This window comes from Phoca vitulina, unplaced genomic scaffold (genome assembly GCF_004348235.1).
Source record: "Phoca vitulina isolate PV1807 unplaced genomic scaffold, GSC_HSeal_1.0 scaffold19, whole genome shotgun sequence".
NCBI lineage: Eukaryota > Metazoa > Chordata > Mammalia > Carnivora > Phocidae > Phoca > Phoca vitulina.
Genome location: NW_022589722.1, coordinates 3,924,282 through 3,950,016, shown reverse-complemented (window position 1 = coordinate 3,950,016; position 25,735 = coordinate 3,924,282). Strand labels below are relative to the sequence as shown.

Sequence of the window (25,735 nt, the reverse complement as noted above, 5' to 3'; positions counted from 1 at the left end):
TTTCATTTTTCAAGCATTTTAACTTTATTTGGCACACTTATTTGAATTCACACAGATTTGAATAATTTATCCATATGGTCAAAATTAAAATTTGTTTTGATGTTTTTTTGGCTGACTCTCTAGGCTTTTTAGAGTAATTTTTCAAAAAATCTGATAGGAAACAATTGTTTTAGAGAATGGCCTCTTGAAATCTTGACTTTTTAAAAAAAATCCTGATGAAACATTATAAGTCACAGAGTTTCAATAAATTCATTCAACAATATATTTGCTTTCAGAAACACTTGAAAATATTTACTTTAATTATGTATTAAGAAAAAAATTCAACTGGAAATTGAAAGGTAACAGATAATAAATAGATGACACACCACAGTCTTGAGGATTTTAAATATACCTTTAACTGGGACATAGAATAAGATGTATTGACAAGATTATCTAATTTCTTAGGACATATTCAAAGAAATAGCAAATCTTTTGTGCTTCCTCTTCCAATTTAAAGCACCCTCCACAGGAAAGCAGTCTGGGAATGTTATTTTTACTTGGAAAATTTTTCAATTAATCTAATACTATTCTTATTTTTAAAAGTCAAAACTAAAGTTAAAAGAAACATGAAAAAGTAAAAAGTAATAATTTTTTACCATGAGTTTCCTTTTGAATCATTTATAAAATTATGCTATACCTTTATTTTACAGAGGAGGGTGAATGTTTCTTAATGGTAGCATTTCTAATGGTCTAATTTTTATGTCAGGGAGAATATATTAATTTATAATTAAAATTTATTTGTAAGTAAGTAGTGAATAACATAAATATCTCATTAAGCAAGGTAAACAAACATTAGTAAATGTAAAAGAAGTTCATCTTACACGAAACATTTACTTAACTTACACAGGAAGATTTTCTCTAATTGAGGAAGGACTGGCACTAGAGTAAGTTACTAAGGTTGACTAGAGGATATAAATCTTTGGAAATATTTATATGTCAAATAAATGGTGCTGTGACTTGTATATCCTTCACTTTGCTTGTACCCCAATATTTTTAAATAAATATTTATTTATGTATTTGTTTGTTATGTTTCTCACTTCATTTGAGTTTTTGCTCAAATAAAAGCTTTTCAGAAAGGTTTTCCCAGATCATTCTATTTAAAATAGCCCCATTACCTTATCTTGTTTATAGCACTTATTACTACCTAATACTTTATTATATATTTACTTGTATGCTTATCTTTTTTTCTGTTTAATATAAGTTCCATGAAAGCAGGTACTTTATTTTATTTACTAGTGTATTCCAGACTATATTGAAGTGACTGGAATACAAATGTGCTCAATAAAAAATATTTGACTAAGTGAATGAATGATTGTCTTCCCTAGTAGAGATTGTTGTTGAGGGCCAGAATATCACCCTCTAGCAGAATACAGTGTTTGAATATGGTTGGCTTATAGTAGAAAACTAATGAATTTTATTTTAATTCTATAAAAATCCTTGGAGTGTTCAAGAAGATAATGTGGCATTTGTGGAAAAATTTAAAGTTCTCATTTTTTCTTTTTTTAAGATTTTATTTATTTATTTGACAGAGAGAAAGACAGCGAGAGCAGGAACACAAGCAGGGAGAGTGGGAGGGAGAAGCAGGCTTCCCGCCCAGCTGGGAGCCCGATGCGGGGCTCGATCCCAGGACCCTGGGATCATGACCTGAGCTGAAGGCAGACGCTTAACGACTGAGCCACCCAGGCGCCCCTAGAGTTCTCATTTTCTAAAATATCATATCACCCACTTAATTTGGGCATGCTGTATAACATAATGTAACATTCAAAATTCTCCTCCAAGTTTACATAAATTGGTTTTCCAAATGATGACTTACTATACGCAAAACTATATACATTGCTATTTCTCAGAACTTTACTTTGCCTCTAACTGAAACTCCTCCTTGATGGGATTGTTTGTATCTCGTCCCTATTCACCCCCAACACCACCACCACTTCAAGACCTCAGGAAGGCTGTATAATGTCTCATGACCCAATTTGGATTACCAAATTTACTCTCTCTGCTACTCTCTTTACAGTTTCTATTTTGCATTATAGATCTGATCAGCTCCTTAGCTTCTATTTATCTCTCTCTAAATTGAAAGGTTAACTAGATAGAGGTTAACAAAGTTCACTTTCATATCTTACTCTCTATGATGTATGTATCTCTTAGAAATTCTAATTAGTATATCAGAGGGATAATACATTTCAAAATACTTTTATATAAAACAACTGCTTCTGGGACGCCTGGGTGGCTCAGTCCGTTAAGCCGTTGCCTTCAGCTCAGGTCACAATCCCAGTGTCCTGGGATCGAGTCCCACATCAGGCTCCTTGCTCGGCGGGGAGCCTGCTTCTCCCTCTGCCTGCCTCTCCCCCTGCTTGTGTTCTGTCTCGCTCTCTGACAAGTAAATAAAATCTTTAAAAATAAATAAATAAATAAAATAAAACAACTGCTTCTAAAAATAATTTTAACTTTAAACCAGAAGTCATTTGATCATAAATTAGAACCATAAATATACCCTGCTAGCAAGAGGCAATGCTGATTGACCTGCTGACACTCTAAATAATTATTTGGTCATCAGAACAAAGGTAAATTAGAACTGGTGTTTCTTACAACTTAGAAGCATTAGGGTTAACTCTCCTAATAATTTTTATTTGTCTAAATTATAACATTATATATATATATATACATATCTACATATATGCATATGTAGATATATAATTATATATACTGCTCTGAATTTCTCTTCCAAACTGAGATCTAATTATTATTATATATACTGCTTTTTCCCCATACTATCAGATTTATTGTCTGTTGTTAATTGATAGAGAAAATACTGAAAGTGTTTTCTCTTACATCTAGTATTGCCTGCTAATTATAAAAAGTATAGAGATTTAGGAAATTATTCAACTACTAGTAACACTGTATTTCCTTCTAGTCATAAAATTATAAAAGGCCAAGATGATTATATCATATATAGATATAGATTTATATATGTATGTATACATGTATACAAATATATGTATATTATATATAACATATAAATACATATTAGTATATTTATATATTAATATTTATTAATATATTTATAAATATTTATGTATAATACATGTATATGTATATATGTATTTCCTTCTAGTCATACAATTATAAAAAACCAAGATGATTATATTGTATACATATAAATGAAGTACTAACTTATATTGTCTGTACCACAAGTTTTTAAACAATATCGATCATACTTTGTCTCTTTTTGCATTTAACATTAAAATCAACATTTTCTCGCATCATCAAAGTCTATTTTCTAATAGCTTTTATTTTCTAAGTTTTATTTTTATTCATTTTTATTTCTAATAGTTTTTATTAGTTTTTTCAGGCATCTGCTACTGCATAACAAGAAACTCAAAGCTTATGGCTTAAAACAACAATTTTATTATATCTCCTAATTCTGTGGTTGACCCAGCTCAGCTAGGCAGTTCTGATTTACCACATCGTGTTGACTGGGGATGCAGTGATCTGGGGGCTCATTTGGGTTGGAATTGGTCCAAAGGAGCTCACTCACATGACTGACAGTTGATGTAGATTGTCAGGTGCTCTGGCCTCTCCCATGGGGCTTGGGTTTCTCACAGCATGGTGGCTTTGTTCTGAAAAAGAATGTCCCTACAGTGAGCATTCCAAGACAGAGGAAACAGAAAATGCTATTCTTTTTAACAGCTAGACCTGGAATTAGCACAACATTGCCTCCATTGCATTTCATGTGATAAGCAGTCACAGGACTTTAATTAGGGGGAGGTAAAATAAACTCCACCCCTCAATGGAGAGAATGAGAAATTTGGGTCCATATTTAATCCGCTAGAATAGCTGCATAATTCCTACTTGTAGAGGCACCGTAACTTAGTCAAAGTTAAAAATAATCTGCTAAAAGCAACCAACAAAAGGAGAATGTTTATTATAATTAAGGCTAAGCCACATCTGTACAACTTTTTTTTGGGTCTAGCCTGTTTGGAATTCACTTGGCTTGTTGAATTTGAAGGATATGTTTTTTTCCAAATTTGAGACATTTTCAGTCATTACTTCAAATTACTTTTCAGCCCCATCCTATTTCTACTCTCCTTCTGGACTCCAATTTTAGATTTTTTTATTATAGTCCTTCAGGTTCCTGGGTTTTGTTCTTTTTCCATCTATTTTTCTCTTTTGTTCAGATTGGATAGTTTTTATTGTAGTATCTTCAAGTTTACATATTCTGTCCTCTGTCCATTTCTTTCTGCTATTGAGCCAATCCACTGAGTTTTTCATTTCAGTTATTATATTTTCAGTTTTAAAATTTCTACTTGGTATCTTCTATTTTTTCTTGAGATTTTCTAATTTTTCATGTTTTAAGCCTGTTAATAAATGCTCACTGAAGTGTTTTTATGATGGCTGCTTTGAAATCTTTAATCTCCACATTGGTGTCTTCTCAGGGTTATCATCTACTTTTCTCATACAAGTTGAGATTTCCTGGTTTTTGCTTTGGGAGGTGCTTTTTCCTCTTCCAGGCAGAGTAGTGCCATCAGACACTTACTGGAGAACATGAAATACCACCTCTGCTTAAGCTGTAACAAGGTTTTCCTCCCTTAGGATGTCAAAGAAGGTTGAGCAAGCAACCAAGACTCTCATCCCTACATGTCGGAAGAGGTCTGCTAAAACAGAGATTTCAATGAGGTTTAGAGTCTCATAACATAATATAGAACATGTGCAGGATATGATAAAAAATCATGTGCTTCCTATATGACTTCCACTGACACTGCAGTTGGAGGGCTCCTTACCACTAGATCATGGTGAATGTTTCTGGCTTCCTGCTTTGTCTCCTCTGACACTGGTGGGAAGAAAGAAGGTACTTAGTATGGTTAGATGGCAACAGAAATCCAGGATCCTCACGTGGCTTCCACTGAAACCATGGGGGACAATGCCTGCCACCAGGCAGAAGTGAAAGTCTCAGCTCCCTACTCAACCTTCTCTGATACCACACTGGTGAAGAAGGTGAGAGTCCTCATTACACCCAGGTAAGGGTGGAGGTCTAGACTCCCCTTTGGGCTTTTGCTGACTGGGATGAAAGTGGAGCAGCGTTTTGTTTTGTTTCCTGTGGTGTTTGAGTGAAGTAGGGTGGTTATTGTCTAAAAAGTTTCTGTTTTGCTAGGTTACCCCTTTCCTGGTCCTTTGACTAGAGAGAGTCAGAGGTTGTTGTACTTAATTGTATTTAGCAAAGAAATAGAGGCAAGTATGCCTACTTCATCCAGAACTATGTTTTTAAAATATGATTATTTTCACTTCATGTGTCATGAGTGTTTTCAAATGTTGTTAAACTCATTGAGAAGTTGTTACACACACCTCTCAAACATCCTTTTTAACAGCAAAGATCTATACTAACTTATAAGAGAAATATCTCTAGATGGTGAAATTACATGTGATTTTTATTTTATCTCTTTTTTTTTCTTGTCTGTAATGTCTAGATTCTCTTGTGAACATATATAGCTTTTATGGCAGGATATTACTAGGTAATTATTCGTAGTAAAGAAGTATTTTTCTAAGTCAGACCACCATTGCATGTATCAGTAAGAATAAATAGTACAATATTTATAGAGGCAAATCATAGGAACTCTATACGTAGCTTAGAAGGTTTGACAGGAAAAAAAATTAGGAGTGCCATGTTCTTTAAGTAGCATTAAACTTTGTAAAAGTTAAATTCTTAATTCCTATCTTATAATTCAGTAATACTTAAAGCATATCCCTATGTGTTCTCTCTCTTCCTCTATCCCCCTCCACCCACCTAGGTATTGCATAGACAAACATTTCAGTACCTTTTTTTTTCTTCTCTGTTTTCACATTGAAAGAACAGTTAAGAATATCCTTAATAATCTAGCTGAGGGACAGATGGCCATACAAAAATAACCAAGTTTACCAAAATGATGGCAAAAATGCCACATTTCTCTGAACATTGTCACTAAGCAATAGGAATAAAAATCATAACTGAAGAGGAAGGTAAAATAACACCACCAGAATTAGTTGAAAGAATATTTTCCTTGTTTATTTCACTTTGATTAGTTAAAGCAAAGTCTTAACTATGAATACTTCGATCTCTATCTCAATGGTCTAGTCATTGAAAATCCACAAGACGGTGTTCTCTTTTCCTCTGTGCTAGACAAAATAGGACTTCTTAAACTACTTTACCTTTCAGCTTTCTCATCTGGAAAGCAAGGAATTACATCCTTGAATGTTTTCCAACTTTGAAACGATTCCATCTCCAGAGATGAGAAGTGGCAATGGCTGTGCCTGCCTGGGAGGTCTGAGCCCTTGCCCTTCCTTCTGCACACACCCCTCACAACATCCCCCATACAATGTAACTTGGCATCCTTTGTTGGTTGTTAGTAAGCTAAACAGTGTTTTTACCTAAGTAATAAACTAGCTCAGTAAGCATTTTATTGAAGAGAAGACTTACAATTTACTAAAATATTATTTTAATACCAGTATTCAGTAAGTTTAATAAATCTCCAATGGAAGACTAGATTCCATTCTTCTGCTTTTGGTCAGAGTACTTCCAAATATGCAGGTAAGGCAGCTAGAGGCACCAAAAAGAGAGATTTCTCCACTTCTAAATCAGAATCAAGGAACTTCTGGACTCAAGAGAACTTTTAGTAAAATGACTACGAATTATAAGCTTAAATGTTATTTTTTTTAAAAGCACTGTTGTGCCTTTTTATCCATGTTGATGAAGTCCAAATCTCTTAAGTTCTCTTCATTCATTCACTCATACATTCAACAGACATTGTATTAAGTACTAACATTATATTAACTACTAAAATACAGAAGTAAGACATCCTCATTATGTTCATGGATCTTAAAATTTCTTCATTTATACTGGAGTATGTCTTCAGAAAAGATCAATTAGTAACTTAGTTTGTCTGTTTCTAAATGAAGACAGCTCTGAAATGTGCTAATAGATTTACAAAGCCTTTTTAAACGAGTGCTAGTAAAATAAAGATAGAGATGAGAGCCATTTAGCTTGTCCTAAGAAGGTATTTCCTATATTTAGAGTATTGTCAATGAATATACACAATGTATTCAGTCTATAAAAACTATTTGGGGAGGGTGGAGTGGAAGAAGAAAGAATTTATGTAGACATGCTGACAAAAGATCATTTCTCTGAGATCCTGTATTATATTTCAGTTTCGCTATTGAGCTAATTGCCTTTGTTAGTGAAGTTTCTAAGATATTAAAGCTCCATTCCTGCAATGCATCTGTACTCTATTGGGTGGCTTGCCACTAACATGGCTGAGCTATATAATACTAACTACACTTCAGCAACATATGTACATTATTCCTTGCTAGGGTTCCTTCACCAAATCTCTGCTATAATGAGTTTGGTTGGAAAAGTCATAAACATCAAAAATCTTTCTCACTTTTAAATCTATTTCTTAAAGTTTAGTACACAGCTAGTCTATCTCCCCTTGATCCCTTTTCCCTCGGGTTCTCTATGGGCTCCAAAAGGCCATCCAGAGCTGAGGACCTCTCAGGCTATTTTATGCTCCTAGAAGAAGTATTTGTCCTTGATCACAGAGGCTTTTCCCAAGAAAAAATTGCCAATCCAATCATAACATTCTACTAGGGAAGATAAATCCAGGAGAAAGGGAATTCTGATTCCTTTTTCTTCCCATAAAAAGCTCCATCCCAGTATGGGGATCTCACAGTGTATCCATTAAGCATCCATTTCATATCATTAGCCACTCTCCGTAGAGTAATGAGAGTGTGGGAAATAATCTTTACTGAAAAGAATAAGATTATGGGAAATGCTATATTTGAGAAAATCTTAGTCATGGCAATGTTGAGCCATGCAGAAGAAAAAGAGAAAGAAAGAGAGATGCTAACTGAAAAAAATTGGGAGGCAATAAAAAGTTGCTCTCAAGATTTTACAGAAGGGAGACAATCTTAAATCCTATTTTCATCGATATCTCTGAGATAAATATTATTGAGCAACAAATGATGCTGACTCCCTATTTTCAAGTCTAAATGTTGAACAATTCTGGATGGGGACATTCAGAGTACGGGGCAATTGATTTTAAAGCCCTGACACACCTCCCTGATACAAGAGAAGTGGCTATTCCAATTCAGACAAGAATAGACACAGACTTAAAAGAAGGAGAAATGAATTTAATGAATAAGTAAAAAGAGAAATCAAATAGAACTGAGCTAATATCTTTAGAGATGTTCCTTGGCCACATATGCCAAGGGTTTCACCAGGGAATCCAGGTTCCTAAGGACTGCATTCTTAAGAGCAGGCTGTATTTATAGTGATTGCATAGCAATGCATTATTTTCTCAACTTTTAGTATACATTTATTTTCAAGATCGCCTTACATTATTTTTATAAAGTCCCAAGTAAAATAACTCTTTAAGCTTTTATTAAAGGCAATTATATAATCCAATAAATACAAAAGAATTGCTAATATTCAGATGTCCTGAATGGCTAGGAAAGCACAGCCCTCAGAGAATGGTGCTTCAATATAACTGATTCCCACTAAGGTGTGCAAAGAGTTCCTACAGCAACCATTTCATAGACCCTGCTACCAGTTGATGGATAGGAGAAAACCCTTTACAACAGTTTGGATTGCCAATGAGATAAAATGTTTGTGTACCCTCACTGTCAATGAGAACATTCCTGGTTTCCTAATCAAAACTAAGGAGTAATAAGTAGCAACAAAAATGGCCAATACTTAATGTAATCCTAAAAGATACAGATTCAGAATATATATTTTAAAAAGCACTTGAATAAAGAATTAATTTAGTGTTGGAACTGAGAACTTAACATACCCTAAAATTTATTCTAGACTTAAGGCACACTTTGTTTTCATCCAATTTCAGATTTACTAGCCATCCCTACTCAATTCTTTAAGTCCTATTTCTAATACCATCTCCTTAGTGAAGCTGTCTTTGACCTCTGTCTGCAAATACAGACACTTTCTCCAGCAGTACTCACTGTCCCCCAGATGGGCTCTTAGAACACTTTGTACATAACTCTGTCATAATTTATTATTAGAGTTAGCTCTTGTTACATATTCCTTTCCTACTAGCTGTGAAATTACCTGAGGCCTGGACAGCATTTTATTAGTATGTTTATCTCCAGTGCTTAATACAGCTTAAAACTGAGTGGTCACTTGTTAAATATGGGTTTGGTGGAATGGTGCATACGCAGCCAGTTCCACTGAAAAGTGACCGTGAATTATACTAACAGCTGCCACAAACAACATTTTTAGCCATAAAATTTCTACACTCAGTTTATTTCTCTTTGGTTTCTTAGATCATGCTCCATGTACATCTTCATTTTCAAAACTCTCTGTGGACTATGTTTAGCCAAGAGACAAAGTATCTACTGACTTAAATTAAACAGACTCCCTTCTGTTAAGAGCTCTTTAAGCAAGTCGCAGAATTTGGTGGCTTTGTACAGCTATGGAAATAAATTATGAAAGGTATTATCTGATAGATCATATGCCTGGATCAAGTTTTTAAACTATATTTTCTTTAAAGCCTATATGATCCACCTGGAAACAAGTCAACTACTAAGAAACAAAAAGACTGTGAGCAGCTACTGAAGAATGTTGAGTGATAGATCAAGGTTTTCTGCCCGATAAAGGGTTTCAAAGGGCTTCTGGTTGAATTGTTAAAGGAGTTCATGTATAACCCTTGTAAGAATAAAATAATATATTGTGATTATATAGTGTCTGTCTGACAACAGGGAGTCCTGAATTCTGCTGATGTGGTTTTACTCTGAAGTATCCCAAATGAAGTTGCTTTCAAAAACCCATCTCACTTATGGGAAAGGGCCAATTTGTCATGAGCAGATGGTAATCATTAGACTAACCAGTAAGACGGTTTTCCTTTTTTGTGTTTATAGCCATTTGTTTCTAGCACATTTATTATCATTTCCTTCTTGTAGTATTTTTACTGGTGTTTGTTTAGATGGAAACAATGAAATTTTTGGCTAGGTACAGAAGATAAAGAATTACTTTAGGATTACACTGATCTTTTCAGTCCAGGCCACACACAGAAGACAACACTGTCAGTGCCACCATCATGTCCTCAGCACATGAAAGGATTACTAAATCAGCAGAAGTCTAATTTAACAAAATCCTGTAATGTTCAGTAATTAAATAATAATCCTATTAGGAAAACTTCTCATCTACCAGCAGGACAACAAAGATAGCATCAGTCCCAATCCCAGCAGGCTTTTTTGTAGAAATTGACAAGCTAATTTTTAAATGTATATGGAAATGCAAGAACCCAGAATATTCTGCATAGTTATGAGAAAGAAGACTAAAGTTGGAAAGTTTATATTACCTGGTTTCAAGACTGGATATAAAACTATAATAATTAATCAGTGTGGGTCTGGCATACAGATAAATAGATCAACAGAACAGATTAGAGGGCTCAAAAATTGACTTACATTTATTTAGTTATATGGTTTTTGATAAAGACTTCAAAATAATCCAATGAAAAATGAAAGCCTTTTCAGCAAATGGTGCTGGAATAAATATATATTCACATGAAAACAAACTCTGACCCCTAACGCATACCATACACAAAAATTAATTTGAGATGGATCATAGACCTAATCCAAAAGTTAACATTATAAAATTTTTAGAATGAAATATAGGAAAATCTTTGTGACCTGGAGGTAGCCAAAGATTTCTCAGATAAGAGAAGGCAAGAACCAAAAAACAAAAAATAACAAAATTAATTAAAATAAAAAAAAATTACTCATTAAAAGACACCATTAAGACAAAAGGAAAGTCACAGAGCATGAAAAAAATATTTACAAAACTTATATGTACTGCAGGACTGACATAGATATAGATATAGATACAGATATGGCCATATCAAGAGCATGGTGATTCTGTTTGCTGTTGATAGGTAGGAACTACTAAGAAACAGTAGCCAGATCAACCTTGGTAAGAGGAAGTTCAGATTGTTGAGTCCATGTATAGCCTCTATCCCTGTCACCATGGCCACTCTGCCTATGAGCTCATTGAGCAAGTACTAGATGGAGAAAGAGGCATCTGACATTTAGAGAACATGTCCCTTGGTACACCTAATTGCTGAAAGACTTCTCTACAGTAGACGCCCTTTGGTGAACAGTCGCGAGACTCAATTTTTTTTCACACTATATGTCAAGCTTCAGAAATCCATCCACATGCATTTTTTCCAGACCTCCTTGCCACTACACTTTCAGCCCTATTCTTCCTAAGTCCCTGATCATAAAACCAAACCACCAGCAATTTCCCATAAGTCAATGTAGACCCATTCTTCTGGCCATCTCTTTGTGTAGACAGGGTAGACAACAGAATGTCCCACTCAATGTTCTGCCTACTAAGATTATTTCCATTCACCTTTTCCCTCCAGATCACCCCTGAGTGAGACTATAATGTTACAGCAATGTACCTATTGTTGGTGCTAGCAAATTGTACATAACCATCTATAAATTTTTTCCCCCTCCTCAGCAGACTGGTCATAAGGAGCTCTCCATAATCATAGGTGTGTGCTGAAAGAGATGAGACAATGCAACAGGAGTCCTTGTCAAAGGAGCCTGAGCCTATATACCACTTCCACTTAATAACAAAATACTGCTGAATATGCCCAACTTCATGGCCCGGTGGGTCAGAAACACCCAAATGATGATGGAAAGCTCAGGCCCCATGGTTGCTTGATGTCCCATGGCTAGGCATTCAGTCTTTACCAGGAAGTTACGAACTTAGGAAGTAGGATGTATTTCTCAAAAGAGGAATAATTGTCTGCAGAAAAAGGCAATGGTTTACCCCAAAACTCTGGAGGATTGATATTCTCCTATTGGTGCTTGCAAGGGACTTGACAGTACATCAGTGTTTGCCATAGACACTCTGAGTATCATTGGATCTCCTGGGTCATGAGGCCCAATTAGCAGAGCAGCCTGTATTGAGGGCTTACCTTGCTGCACAGCCTTCTCTTGCTCCAGTCTCCACTCAACATCAGGACCCTCATGGATTACTCGGTAAATGGTTTCAATTAATACATTCAAATAAGGTATATGTTGTCTCCAAAATCCAAAAAGGCCACCAAGCATCAAGCCCCGTTTAGTGCTAGGTGGTACAAGGTACAACATGTCTTCTACCTTTGAGGGGATATGTTCATAGGTTCCAAACCACTGGGCTCCAGAAACATCACCGAGGTGGCTGACCCTAAATTTTTGTGTGATTTCTCTCCCTCCTTCTGCTTTGCAAATATCAGGCCAATTAATGCAATCTATGAATGGTGGTTTCTTTTTTCACAACACTAAGACACTCTATCTGTGAACTAGCCTAAAATGCCTCAGTAGGTGGAGTTTTACATAATCTCATGACTTTACATAGCAAATACAGTATCTTCTGTATTGGTTTCCCATTGCTGCTGTAATAATTGCCACAAATTAGAGGCTTGAAAGAATATACATTTATTATTTTCCAATTCTGGAGGTAAGAAGTTCAAAATGTACTGGCAGGGCTGCATTCCTTCTGGAGACTCTAGGGGAGAACAGATTACCTTGCCTTCTCCAGCTTCTAAAGACTACCAGCATTCCTTGTCTCATGTCCCTGTATCACTCTGATTTCATCCATGGTCTCATCACCTTCTCTGACTCTGACACTCCTGCCTCCCTCTTATAAGGACTTTTTGTGACTACACTGGACCCCCTCAGATAACACAGGATAATCTCTTTACCTCAAAATCCTTAACCAAATCTGCAAAGTCCCTTTTACCCTGTAAGGTAGCATATTCACAGGTTCTGGGGAGTGGGATGTGGACATATTTGGGTACCATTATTCTGCCTACCACATCCTAAACTGAGGGCTGCCTTGAATACATTTTAGAAGTATTCCAATCCATTTTTTTTCTTGTAGTTGTTGCCCAGAACTTCTAGGAAAATCAAAGGAAATACTTTTCCTTTGCCTGGCTCCTGACTGATCAAGTGTTGTCTGTTTCATCTTTGTTTGGGGTCTTAGAGCAGAGTGGAGAGTGATGGTGTTTCAGAGAGGGAGACTGTGGGGTCTGAGTCTTGGCACTGCTACTGACTATGGTGGGCTTGGGTAAGTTTTCTTATATAGAGAGTAAAATCTTTTTTACAGTAGAGATTAAATTGCATGATGTAGGTTAAACACCGATATTTGACACAGAGAGGGGCACTCCACAGATGGGGATGGTTATTATTATCACAGCTACAATTACTTATTTTTTTTTAAGATTTTATTTATTTATTCATAAGAGACAGAGAGAGAGAAAGAGGCAGAGGGAGAAGCAGGCTCCCCGCTGAGCAGGGAGCCCGATGCGGGACTCGATCCCAGGACCCTGGGATCATGACCTGAGCCGAAGGCAGATGCTTAACCATCTGAGCCACCCAGGCGCCCTACAATTACTTATTTAGATTAGATATTCTCAACACTGAATGTCCATGGGAATCATTAACAAAACAACAAAGTCCAGGAACCTCCCTCAGAGATTATTATTTAATTGCTCTAAGATGGGTTCTGGACATCAGTACTTTTTAAAAAGCTCCCCAGGTAATTCTAGTTGACAATCAAGGTTGAAAAAACACTGACTTACATTAAGTTGGCTAAGATGTTAACCAAATCTTTTCTTATATTTACCATGAATATCATTGTGGCACATTTTTAAAACCCTTTGTTTTATTTATTTATTTATTTATTTTAAAGATTGTATTTATTCATTTCAGAGAGAGAGAAGGAGCACAAGCAGAGGGGAGAGGCAGAGGGAGAAGCAGACTCCCCACTGAGCAGGAAGCCCGACGTGGGACTCGATCTCAGGACCCTGAGATCATGACCTGAGCCAAAGGCAGACACTTAACCATCTGAGCCACCCAGGTGCCCCAAAACTCTTTGTTTTAAAGTCAATATTTAAAAATACACTTTATAGATATAATTTGACTAAAGCATACATGTGGTGAAAAGATGTACACTGATTGCAAGAGACTTTTTTTTTTTCTTTAATGTGTTTAGGCTTGGAAAAATATTCTGATTTTATCTTTTTGGTAAGTAATGATTTTACTTTTAAAAAAAGCTGTTTATTTCTCTATTGAGGGTCTACAAGAGGCTTTTTTATGTAGTTTTTGAAGACAGTGGGAAATAGTGACTTGTTTTAAAAAATTATCATTTGATATTTAATGTCAGTATTTTAACAAAGATCAGAGATTATTGTCCCCAACATGTCTTCTACCTTCTACGCTGAAACTGTGCTCTTGCTAAAAATAATTTCTATGATTTTTGTCCTGTGGCTTCAGAGTAAGCATTTGCTTCAGATTATCTGTTAAAGATTCTGATTGTATCTCTATAAAATTAATAAGATGACTTAATGAACTCAAAACAAGCAATTAGTGAGGGTAAGATAATTTTTGAAGCAAACTAATTGAATGAATTGAAAGGTTATTTGAATTTATCTACCTTTCTAAGTGTCATCTATAGATTTAAAAACTAAATTATTTGTAATGTGTAGAAAGGAGATGTATATCATATTCCAAATTGCAGGGGCTTGTGTTACTGCTAGTTTTTCTTTGCAATCAGTATCTTAAAGATCAGAATTTTTAAAGAATTAAGCCTTTATTTGGATTCAGAGAGACTCTGACCCAGACTCATGTTTAGTTATCTTTGTGGAGAACAAAATGGAACTGTGTATCCATAAAAAAAAAAAATATTTTTGACGATAACTGGAACAATTATCTTTCATTGCCAATTATTTTTATGTCAAAAGGACAAATAATGAGAAACAATTATCTTTTAAAACATGTATTTGAGTATCAAGCTAATCAAACCAAGAAAAAATTAATGTTTTCTCATTAGTGAAAAAAGATATTTCCCCTCTACAACATAGTGTGTTGATCCCCTGGGTATTTTTAAGAGAATAAATCTTGCTAAGAGTATCATTCCAGTAAGTTTCAAAAGAAAATTATCTTTTCTTAAGAAATACTTCTACCAAGTATTTACCATTTGCCTCAAGTATTATTTTTCTAGATAAAGGAATGTATTCCTTTTGTGAAAGGGCTTTTGGGGTTTTTTGAGGTTTTTTTTTATTTTCTTTATTAACATATAATGTACTATTTCTTTCAGGGGTACGGGTCTGTGATTCATCAGTCTTACACAATTCACAGCACTTACAATAGTACTTAGCCTCTGCAATGTCCATCACCCAGCCACCCCATCCCTCCCACCGCCCCCCCACTTCTGCATCCCTCCCACTGCCCCCCCCACTTCTGCAATCCTCTGTTTCCTGAGATTAAGAGTCTCTTACGGTTTGTCTCCCCCTCTGGTTTAATCTTTTTCATTCTTCCCTCCCTTCCCCTATAATCCTCTGTCTTGTTTCTCAAATTCCTCATATCAGTGAGATCATATGATATTGTCTTTCTCTGATTGACTTATTTCGCTTAGCATAATACCCTCTAGTTCCATCCACGTTGTGGCAAATGGCAAGATTTCATTTTTTTGATGGCTGCATAATATTCCATTGTATATATATACCACCTCTTCTTTATCCATTCATCTGTTGATGGACATCTTGGCTCTTTCCATAGTTTGGCTATTGTGGACATTGCTGCTATAAACATTGGGGTGCACATGTCCCTTTGGATCACTACATTTGTATCTTTGGGGAATATACCCAGTAGTGCAATTGTTGGGTCATAGGGTAGCTCTACTTTCAACTTTTTGAGGAACCTCCATACTGTTTTCCAGAGTGGCTGCACCAGCTTGCATTCCCACCAACAGCGTAGGAGGGTTCCCCTTTCTCCACATCCTCGCCAACATCTGTCGTTTCCTGACTTGTTAATTTTAGCCATTCTGACTGGTGTGAGGTGGTATCTCAGTGAGGTTTTGATTTGGATTTCCCTGATGTTGAGTGAGGTTGAACACTTACTCATGTGTCTGTTGCCATTTGGATGTCTTCTTTGGAAAAATGTCTGTTCATTCTTCTGCCCATTTCTTGATTGGATTCTTTGTTCTTTGGGTGTTGAGTTTGATAAGTTCTTTATAGATTGTGGATACTAGCCCTTTATCTGATATGTCATTTGCATATATCTTCTCCCATTCTGTCGGTTGTCTTTTGGTTTTGTTGACTGTTTCCTTTGCTGTGCAAAAGCTTTTTATCTTGATGAAGTCCCAATAGTTCATTTTTGCCCTTGCTTCCCTTGCCTTTGGCGATGTTTCTAGGAAGAAGTTGCTCCAGCTGAGGTCGAAGAGGTTGCTGCCTGTGTTCTCCTCAAGGATTTTGATGGATTCCCATCTCACATTTAGGTTTTTCTACCATTTGCAGTCTACTTTTGTGTGTGGTGTAAGGAAATGGTCCAGTTTCATTCTTCTGCATGTGGCTGTCCAATTTTCCCAACACCATTTGTTGAAGAGACTGTCTTTTTTCCATTGGACATTCTTTCCTGCTTTGTTGAAGTTCAGTTGACCATAGAGTTGAGGGTCCATTTCTGGGCTCTCTATTCTGTTCCATTGATCTATGTGTCTGTTTTTGTGCCAGTACCATACTGTCTTTTTTTTTCTTTTAAGATTTTATTTATTTATGTGACAGAGACACAGCGAGAGAGGGAACACAAGCAGGTGGAGTGGGAGAAGGAGAAGCAGGCTTCCCACAGAGCAGGGAGCCCGATGCAGGGCTCGATCCCAGGACCCTGGGACTGTGACCTGAGCCGAAGGCAGACGCTCAACAACTGAGCCACCCAGGTGCCCCCAGTACCTTACTGTCTTGATTATTACAGCTTTGTAATAGAGCTTCAAGTCTAGAATTGTGATGCCACTGGCTTTGCTTTTCTTTTTCAATATTCCTCTGGCTATTCGGGGTCTTTTCTGGTTCCATATACATTTTAGGATTATTTCATTTCTTTGAAAAAAGTTGATGGTATTTTGATAGGGATTGCATTAAATGTGTAGATTGCTCTAGGTAGCATGGACATCTTCACAATATTTGTTCTTCCAATCCACGAGCATGGAACGTTTTTCTATTTCTTTGTGTCTTCCTCAATTTCTTTCATGAGTATTCTATAGTTTTCTGAGTACAGATCCTTTGCCTCTTTGGTTAGATTTATTCCTAGGTATCTTATGGTTTTGGGTGCAATTGTAAATGGGATCGACTCCTTAATTTCTCTTTCTTCTGTCTTGTTGTTGGTGTTTAGAAATGCAACTGATTTCTGTGCAGTGATTTTATATCCTGCCACTTTACTGAATTCTTGTATGAGTTCTAGCAGTTTTGGGGTGGTAGTCTTCTGGGTTTTCCACATAAAGTATCATATCATCTGCAAAGAGTAAGAGTTTGACTTCTTCTTTGTCAATTCGGAGGCCTTTTATTTCTTTTTGTTGTCTGATTGCTGAGGCTGGGACTTCTAGTACTATGTTGAACAGCAGTGGTGATAGTGGACATCCCTGCTGTGTTTCTGACCTTAGGGGAAAAGCTCTCAGTTTTTCCCCATTGAGTATATTCACTGTGGGTTTTTCATAGATGCCTTTTATAATATTGAGGTATTTACCCTCTATCCCTACACTGTGAAGAGTTTTAATCAAGAAAGGATGCTGTACTTTGTCAAATGCTTTTTTTGCATCTATTGAGAGGATCATATGGTTCTTGTTCTTTCTTTTATTAATGTATTGTATCACATTGATTGATCTGTGGATGTTGAACCAAACTTGAAGCCCAGGAATAAATCCCACTTGGTTGTGGTGAATAATCCTTTTAATGTACTGTTGGATCCTATTGGCTAGTATTTTGGTGAGAATTTTTGCATCCATGTTCATCAGGGAGATTGGTCTGTAGTTCTCCTTTTTGATGGGGTCTTTGTCTGGTTTTGGGATCAAGGTAATGCTGGCCTCGTAAAATGAGTTTGGAACTTTTCCTTCCATTTCTATTTTTTGGAACAGCTTCAGAAGAATAGGTATTAATTCTTCTTTAAATGTTTGGTAAATTCCCCTGGGAAGCCATCTGGCCCTGGGCTCTTGTTTGTTGGGAGATTTGTTATTACTGCTTCAATTTCCTTAGTGGTTATGGGTCTGTTTAGGTTTTCTATTTCTTCCTGGTTCAGTTTTGGTAGTTGACATATCTCTAGGAATTCATCCATTTCTTCCAGATTATCTAATTTGCTGGCATATAGTTGCTCATAATATTTTCTTGTAATTGTTTGTATTTCTTTGGTGTTGGTTGTGATCTCTCCTCTTTCATTCATGATTTTATTTATTTGGGTCCTTTCTCTTTTCTTTTTGATAAGTCTGGCCAGGGGTTTATCAATCTTATTAATTCTTTCAAAGAACCAGCTCCTAGTTTCATTGGTCTGTTCTACTGTTCTTTTGGTTTCTATTTCATTGATTTCTGCTCTGATCTTTATTATTTCTCTTCTCCTGCTCGGTTTAGGCTTTATTTGCTGTTCTTTCTCCAGCTCCTTTAGGTGTAGGGTTACGTTGTGTACTTGAGACCTTTCTTGTTTCTTGAGAAAGGCTTGTATTGCTATATACTTTCCTCTTAGGACTGCCTTTGCTGCATCCCAAAGATTTTGAACAGTTGTGTTTTCATTTTCATTGGTTTCCATGAATTTTTTTAATTCTTTAATTTCCTGGATGACCCATTCATTCTTTAGTAGGATGCTCTTTAGCCTCCATACATTTGATTTCTTTCCGACTTTCCTCTTGTGATTGAGTTCTAGTTTCAAAGCACTGTGGTCCGAAAATATGCAGGGAATGATCCTAATCTTTTGGTACCAGTTGAGACTTGATATGCGGCCCAGGATGTGATTTATTCTGGAGAATGTTCCATGTGCACTAGAGAAGAATGTGTATTCTGTTGCTTTGGGATGGAATGTTCTGAATATATCTGTGAAGTCCATTTGGTCCAGTGTGTCATTTAAAGTCTTTATTTCCCTGTTGATCTTTTGCTTAGATGATCTGTCCATTTAAGTGAGGGGGGTGTTAAAGTCCCCACTATTATTGTATTATTGTCAATGTGTTTCTTTGATTTTGTTATTAATTGGCTTATATAATTGGCTGCTCCCATGTTAGGGGCAGAGATATTTAAAATTGTTGGATCTCCTTGTTGGATAGACCCTTTAAGTATGATGTAGTGTTCTTTCTCATCTCTTATTATATTCTTTGGTTTAAAATCTAATTTGTCTTATATAAGGATTGCCACCCCAGCTTTCTTTTGATGTCCATTAGCATGGTAAATGGTTTTCCACCCCCTCACTTTAAACCTGGCAGTGTCTTTGGGTCTAAATTGAGTCTCTTGCAGACAGCATATTGATGGGTCTTGTTTTTTTTATCCAATCTGATACCCTGTGTCTTTTGATTTGGGCATTTAGCCCATTTACATTCAGGGTAACTATTGAAAGATATGAATTTAGTGCCATTGTATTGCCTGTAAGGTGACTGTTACTGTATATTGTCTCTGTTCCTTTCCGGTCTATGTTACTTTTAAGTTCTTTCTTTGCTTAGAGGACCCCTTTCAATATTTCTTGTAGGGCTGATTTGGTGTTCGCAAATTCTTTTAATTTTTGTTTGTCCTGGAAGCTTTTTATCTCTCCTTCTATTTTCAGTGACAGCCTAGCTGAATATAGCATTCTTGGCTGCATATTTTTCTCATTTAGTGCTCTGAATATATCATGCCAGTCCTTTCTGGCCTGCCAGGTCTCTGTGGATAGGTCTGCTGCCAATCTAATGATTCTCCCATTGTAGGTTACAGACCTCTTGTCCCGAGCTGCTTTCAGGATTTTCTCTTTGTCTCTGAGACTTGTGAGTTTTACTATTAGATGTCAGGGTGTTGACCTATTTTTATTGATTTTGAGGGAGGGTTCTCTGTGCCTCCTGGATTTTGATGCCTGTTTCCTTCCCCAAATTAGGGAAGTTCTCTGCTCTAATTTGCTCCAATATACCTTCTTCCCCTCTCGCTTTTCTTCTTCTTCTGGGATCCCAATTATTCTAATGTTGTTTCGCTTTATGGTATCACTTATCTCTCGAATTCTCCCCTCATGATCCAGTAGTTATCTTTTTCTCAGCTTCTTTATTCTCCATCATTTGGTCTTCTATATCACTCTTTCTCTCTTCTGCCTCATTTATCCTAGCAGTTAGAGCCTCCATTTTTGATTGCACCTCATTAACAGCCTTTTTGATTTTGACTTGGTTAGATTTTAGTTCTCTCATTTCTCCAGAAAGGGATTCTCTAGTATCTTCTATGCTTTTTCAAGCCCAGTTAGTATCTTTATAATCGTCATTTTGAACTATAGTTCCGACATCTTACTAATGTCCATATTGATTAGGTCCCTGGCAGTCGGTACTGCCTCTTTTTCTTTTTTTTGCAATGAGTTTTTCTGTCTTGTCATTTTGTCCAGAGAATAGATGAATGAGAGAACAAAATGCTAAAAAAATGCTAAAAGGGTAACAATGACCCCAGAAAAATATACACTAAACAATCAGAAGATAACCGAAACCGGGGAGAAATTAAAGAGGGGGGAAAAAAAAAGAATATGACCAGGCTGGTGAAAATAACAGAGCCACACACTAGATTTTGGGTGTATTTTGGTCTGTTAGAAGAAATTGCCTCCCAAAATTTTAAAGAAAGAAAAACTTTATATATATATATATATATATAATAAGGTTAAATACAATGAAGGGATAGAATATGACTATAAAAATGAAAAACTAAAAAAAAATTTAAAAAAGCAATTGATAAAATGTTGGTTGAAAAAGGAAAGAAGAAAAATTCAACTAAAAAAAATAAAGAAAAAAATAAAATTTAAAAAATTAACTTGGAAAGACTAAAGAATCATGGGGAAAAAGCCATGAATTCTACATCTTGTATTCCCCTAGCACTGGAGTTCTGCCGTTGTCATTGATCGGTAAACTTAGAATTGGCTGGATATTCTTGCTGATCTTCTGGGGGAGGGGCCTGTTGCAGTGATTCTAAAAAGTCTTTGTTTGAGGCGGAATTGCCCCGCCCTTGCCAGGGGCCAGGCTAAGTAATCTGCTCAGGTTTGCTCCTGAAGGTTTGTTCCCTGCTTCAGTATGGCTTTGGAGGACAAGAATGAAAATGGCAGCCTCCCAATCTCTGGTCCCAGAGGAGCTGAGAGCTTGGGTCCCCACTCCTCAGTGAGCCCCCAGAGAAAAGCAGTCAATCACTCCTGTCTCCCCGGTCTCTGGCCTCACTCCGTGCTCACCTGGCCTGTGACAGAGCATTTCTATCTCTGGCACATGACCCCATTTGGAGTCTCCGAACCCAGCAGATTCCTGCGGTGTGCTCCCGTTCCGCTCCTCCCAGGGGAGGAAGGGGAGTCTCCCCGGATCTGCCACTAGTTGGGTCCCTGCTTGAAGAGCAGTGGCCCGACTTTGCCGCGGATCAGTTTATGGCAACCCCAAGCTGAGAGCCCACTCCTCGGCTCCATCTTTGCAGCTGGCTTCCCCGCTCCAATACCTGGGAGCTCTGCCACACTCAGGCACCCCCTGTCTTTCTGTGACCCCGAGGGTCCGGAGACCACACTGTCCCAGAGAGGGTTCCACCCCCTGCTTAGCCACTGGAGCGACGTCCCTCAGTGGAACAGACTTCTAAAAGTTCTGATTTTGTGCTCCGCTGCTCTATCACTTGCCAGTAGCTGGCTGATGGAGGCTCCCTCCCCCCCGCGGTCTATCTTCCCAAATATCACCTTGGATTCATTTCTCCACACGTCCTACCTTTCAGAAAGTGGTTGCTTTTCTGTTCAGAGAGTTGCTGCTATTCTTTTCTTCGATCTCCTGTTGAGTTTGTAGGTATTCTGAATGGTTTGATAACTATCTAGCTGAATTCCTGGGACCAGACGATTTAGGTCTCCTACTCCTCTGCCATCTTGCTCCTCCGCTTTTTGTTTTTTGTTAAAGGACAGGTAATCCTAGGTCCTTCCTGGTCTTCTCTGTTGATAAAATTATGGTAAGTCAGTAGTCTGCAGAATGAAATGATCACATTCCAGTAGTTGTGCAAAGCAATCCATTGGGGAATGGGAAGAAAATATTCATTTACCTCTACTTATCACGTAGCTTTCATACAGAAAGAAGTAAAACATATTCAGATTTAAAATATGAATTGACAGTAGTGTGTGTATATAATTTATAAATGAATTGCTATATACTGGGAGTGTATGAAAAATCATTTTGCTCTTAGTGATATATGATCAAAGGAGTGTAGAGACTTGCTAGCATAGGTGCTCTTTTTCCAGCTGCATCCTGTGGGTTCTGGATACAGCTGTGGAATGCTGGATTTAGGAAAGTCTGAAGAAACCTAAATTGCTCTACATGATAGAATGAGAAGAAATTGGAATAGGATGGAATGAATGGCACAGTCCTACTGCAGGAGATGAGGAAAAAAGGTGAGGAGAAAGAAAGAAGGAAAAGGAGCCAGGAAAATATTGAGAGTCCAGGTTATCACATTAAGATGTGTAAGGGGAGCACATTGAGAAGTTTTACGGGGTGGCATAGCTGCAAAGATTTTTAAAAACAGGGCCTTCTTTTACTTAATGTTACATAAGTGTTAGTTGATGGCCCTTCTCCCTTGACTCCCAAATTTCAAGTGAAAGTTCTTTCATCTGCTACGGCCCTGAATATATGGCAACTGGGGAGAGGAAATAAAGGGGAAGAGGCCACATTCATGTCATTGCCATGGCACCAGTAAAGACACCAATTACTTCATCTGCTTCCTCGCTGTGGAATCTTGAGCATCATATGACGTTCAGGCTTATCAATCTAACTCTAAAACTCCTCTTCCAGCCACACGGACCTTTCCCTGGAACCTTGACCCAACACTATGCGGCCTAACCTGGACTTCACTTTTTTGGGTAACTGTTCATGTTTTCTCAGTAACAATCCTTGATGCTTAGTTCTCATCAATATCAGTAAATTATAGTTAGTATACTTGATTAAGCTACCTTCAGAATTTGAAGTATTTTCAGATACATGGGCATACTAATAACGGTGAAGCTGTGAGTGTTCGCAGAGGAAGAAAAGGCAGTGTTCCCAGTTCACAGGGTGCTTTCTAGTATATAAAAGGAATAGCACTGGGGCGCCTGGGTGGCTCAGTCTATTAAGTATCTGCCTTCAGCGCAGATCATGATCCCAGGGTCCTGGGATCGAGCCCCACGACAGGCTCCCTGCTCAGTGGGGAGTCAGCTTCTCCCTCTCCCTCTACCCCTCCACCTGCTTGTGCTCTCTCTCAAATAAATAAATAAAATCTTAAAAAAAAAAAAAAGGAACAGCACAGTCTCTGGAGTTTATCCAAGGAAAGAAGACTTAAATTCCACACCAGGACCTACACTAACAGTGGAAATTTGTGCTATGATGTAACCTCTTTGAGTTGTAATTTCCTCATTCAAAAAATGGAAGTAATACCTACTTACCTAGAAATGTTAAAGTAAGAAGTTAATTATATACGCATATAAAACGTATAGCACAGAATAGATTTTCAGTTAATGGTAGCTGTTGTTATTATTATTATTACATATAATCAAGTCTGGTGGTCTTAACATTTATTAACCTGATACTATAACACAGGATAACTTGGGCAGTCAAACTAACTGCACAACTGATCTTCCAAAGTGCCTCATTCCTGTCTAAGCCAGACAAGCACCCCTCACATATACATTGAATTTGTGTTATTCAAGCTGGTATATATTTCTCCTTATATGTTATATAGACAAACTAGAAAATGAATATTATTTTTAAAATCCCTCCATATTTTTATTCTTTCTCACATAGCCTTATCTTATCCTTATTTTCTTCTTTAAAATGTTTATGTTGCTGGCAAAAAGAACTTAAGCACTTTTAAAAAAATTCAAAATATGCATTTTCTGTGTGTGTTATAATAGAATCTTTATAAATTCTTTTTGAAGAATTTATAAAAGTCAATGATATCGGGTGATAATTTTTAAATTATTAATGTGTTTTTCTCTTTTCCTTTCTTTTTCCAAGTCACCTTGAAATATCTATTTAACAGGAAAGAGGTAAGAACTTGTTACTAGAGAAATACAAGAAGTGAAGAGGTCAGGTTCAGCTACTAATATGCAAAATAGAGCTCTGTAGTAACCAAGGAGCAAGGCTACAGAGAGCTAGAGAGAAAACTGTTCAGATTACTTCATTTCCTCCATTCAAATAGCAAGGGTTTGAAGGACCCATCTCACAGCTCTCCTATAGTACAGAGATACTTTTTAACCTATGACAGAAAAGTAGCCAAGCTTGCTTCTGCTCAGTGGCAGAAGGGAGATATGATGCACAGAAAGGAAAACAAACAAAAAGCCCATTTTCTGGTCCCAGGGGAGAATAGGAAGAGACAGAAAGGAAAAAAAAGCATGAGGTGAATGTATGACAACCTTCACTCCCCCTTCCCAGTTTATTTTCAGAGAGAGGAAAGGGTAATTTAGAAAAGTAAAGGTAACATGGAGAGATAGTGTGACAGTTCTCCAATATCCTATTTAAGATGTAGGAAGAGTTCACCTTATGTGATGCTCTTGTGCTAACCTGGGGCTTAGCCATACTTCCTTGATGTTCTATGAGATAGGAAAGAGGGGCCTTAGTGCTTAACTTCGCCAAGCTGCTTTCAAGACTTAAATGATGTGAATGAGTATTGAGAATAGGGAGATCAGCTGTAGGGTTTATAGGAAGAAGCACAATGATCCCTGGCAGAGGCTAGGGTTTGAGAATCAGAGGACATGGAAGAGCTCATGGGTCTACACCCAGCCAGAAATCAAGTCAGCTAGGGAGGGCCATCAAAATCTGGCTAGGACAAGAGGCATCATTTTCTAAGTAACACTACCTACACTATTAGACCAGCATTGGAGGCTGCTTCTAATTGGGACTAGATGCTAGCCAGGCTTCCCCCACAGCAATTCTAGAACTTTCTTCCCATCCTCATCTGGGAATTCCTTTCACTCTTCCTGGGTTGCAACACCATTTCTTGAATCCCATATTTCTTTGTTTTCATACTCATTATTTTCTGGAGCATAGCAGTCTCCTGAAAAGGGTTTTGTTGTTGTTGTTGTTGTTTTTCAGAGGAAAGATCTTGGGTACCTGAAAATATCTTTATTATACACTTATCCCTCTCAGGTAACAGTTTTAGTTTATTTCTGAGAACACTGCTCCTAATTAAAAAGTTGTTAAAAGAAAAAAATAGGTCCATTAATTTTAAAGGGAAAAAATTATGACGTATTTCTTTCCCAATGCAAAATACCCAAATGATTTTCACAGAAAAATATATCAGTTGAGCAAATTATTGTTTATATAACTAAACTATAACAATCTGAAAATAAATATATATGGTTTGTAGGTGAAATTTAAGGTAATAAACATTTATTGTACTCACCAAAGGAAGAAGAGTCAGCTTGACAGTGGGTGGTGGTTAGTGGAAGAAGGTAGTGGAGGATGAGACAGATAATCAACTTTCAGGCAGGCAGTCAATCTGAAGCAGTATGCTTAATGGTATTTTGTTTTCTTTGAGACTTTGGTAAAATAAATGCTATGCATGACCTCATTTTGAAATACAGGAACATGATATGTATGCACTAAAGGGTCATGGAAAACCATGCGTCTTCCTCCTTCTTGGCTCTTCACTTATATTGAAGAATGGGGCACTAAAATGCTGACTAGACACTGCACGTTCAGAGGTGAGATGTGTGGATTGGGGGGTTA

At 37.0% G+C, this 25,735-nt stretch overlaps 1 protein-coding gene across 2 annotated transcripts in view; it reads right to left on the bottom strand.

Moving 5' to 3' along the window:
- Window positions 1-3,215: 3,215 nt before the first annotated feature.
- The window catches only part of TMTC3 (transmembrane O-mannosyltransferase targeting cadherins 3), a 91,569-nt gene continuing 69,049 nt past the window's right edge, over window positions 3,216-25,735 (bottom strand). The window contains exon 17 of one of the 2 annotated variants that reach the window (XR_004300899.1): window positions 3,216-3,659. The gene's annotated coding sequence lies outside the window, so the exon portion shown is untranslated. Of the gene's footprint in view, window positions 3,660-21,871; window positions 21,976-25,735 lie in introns of those variants that run through there. The other variant, XR_004300898.1, reaches the window with a different exon arrangement.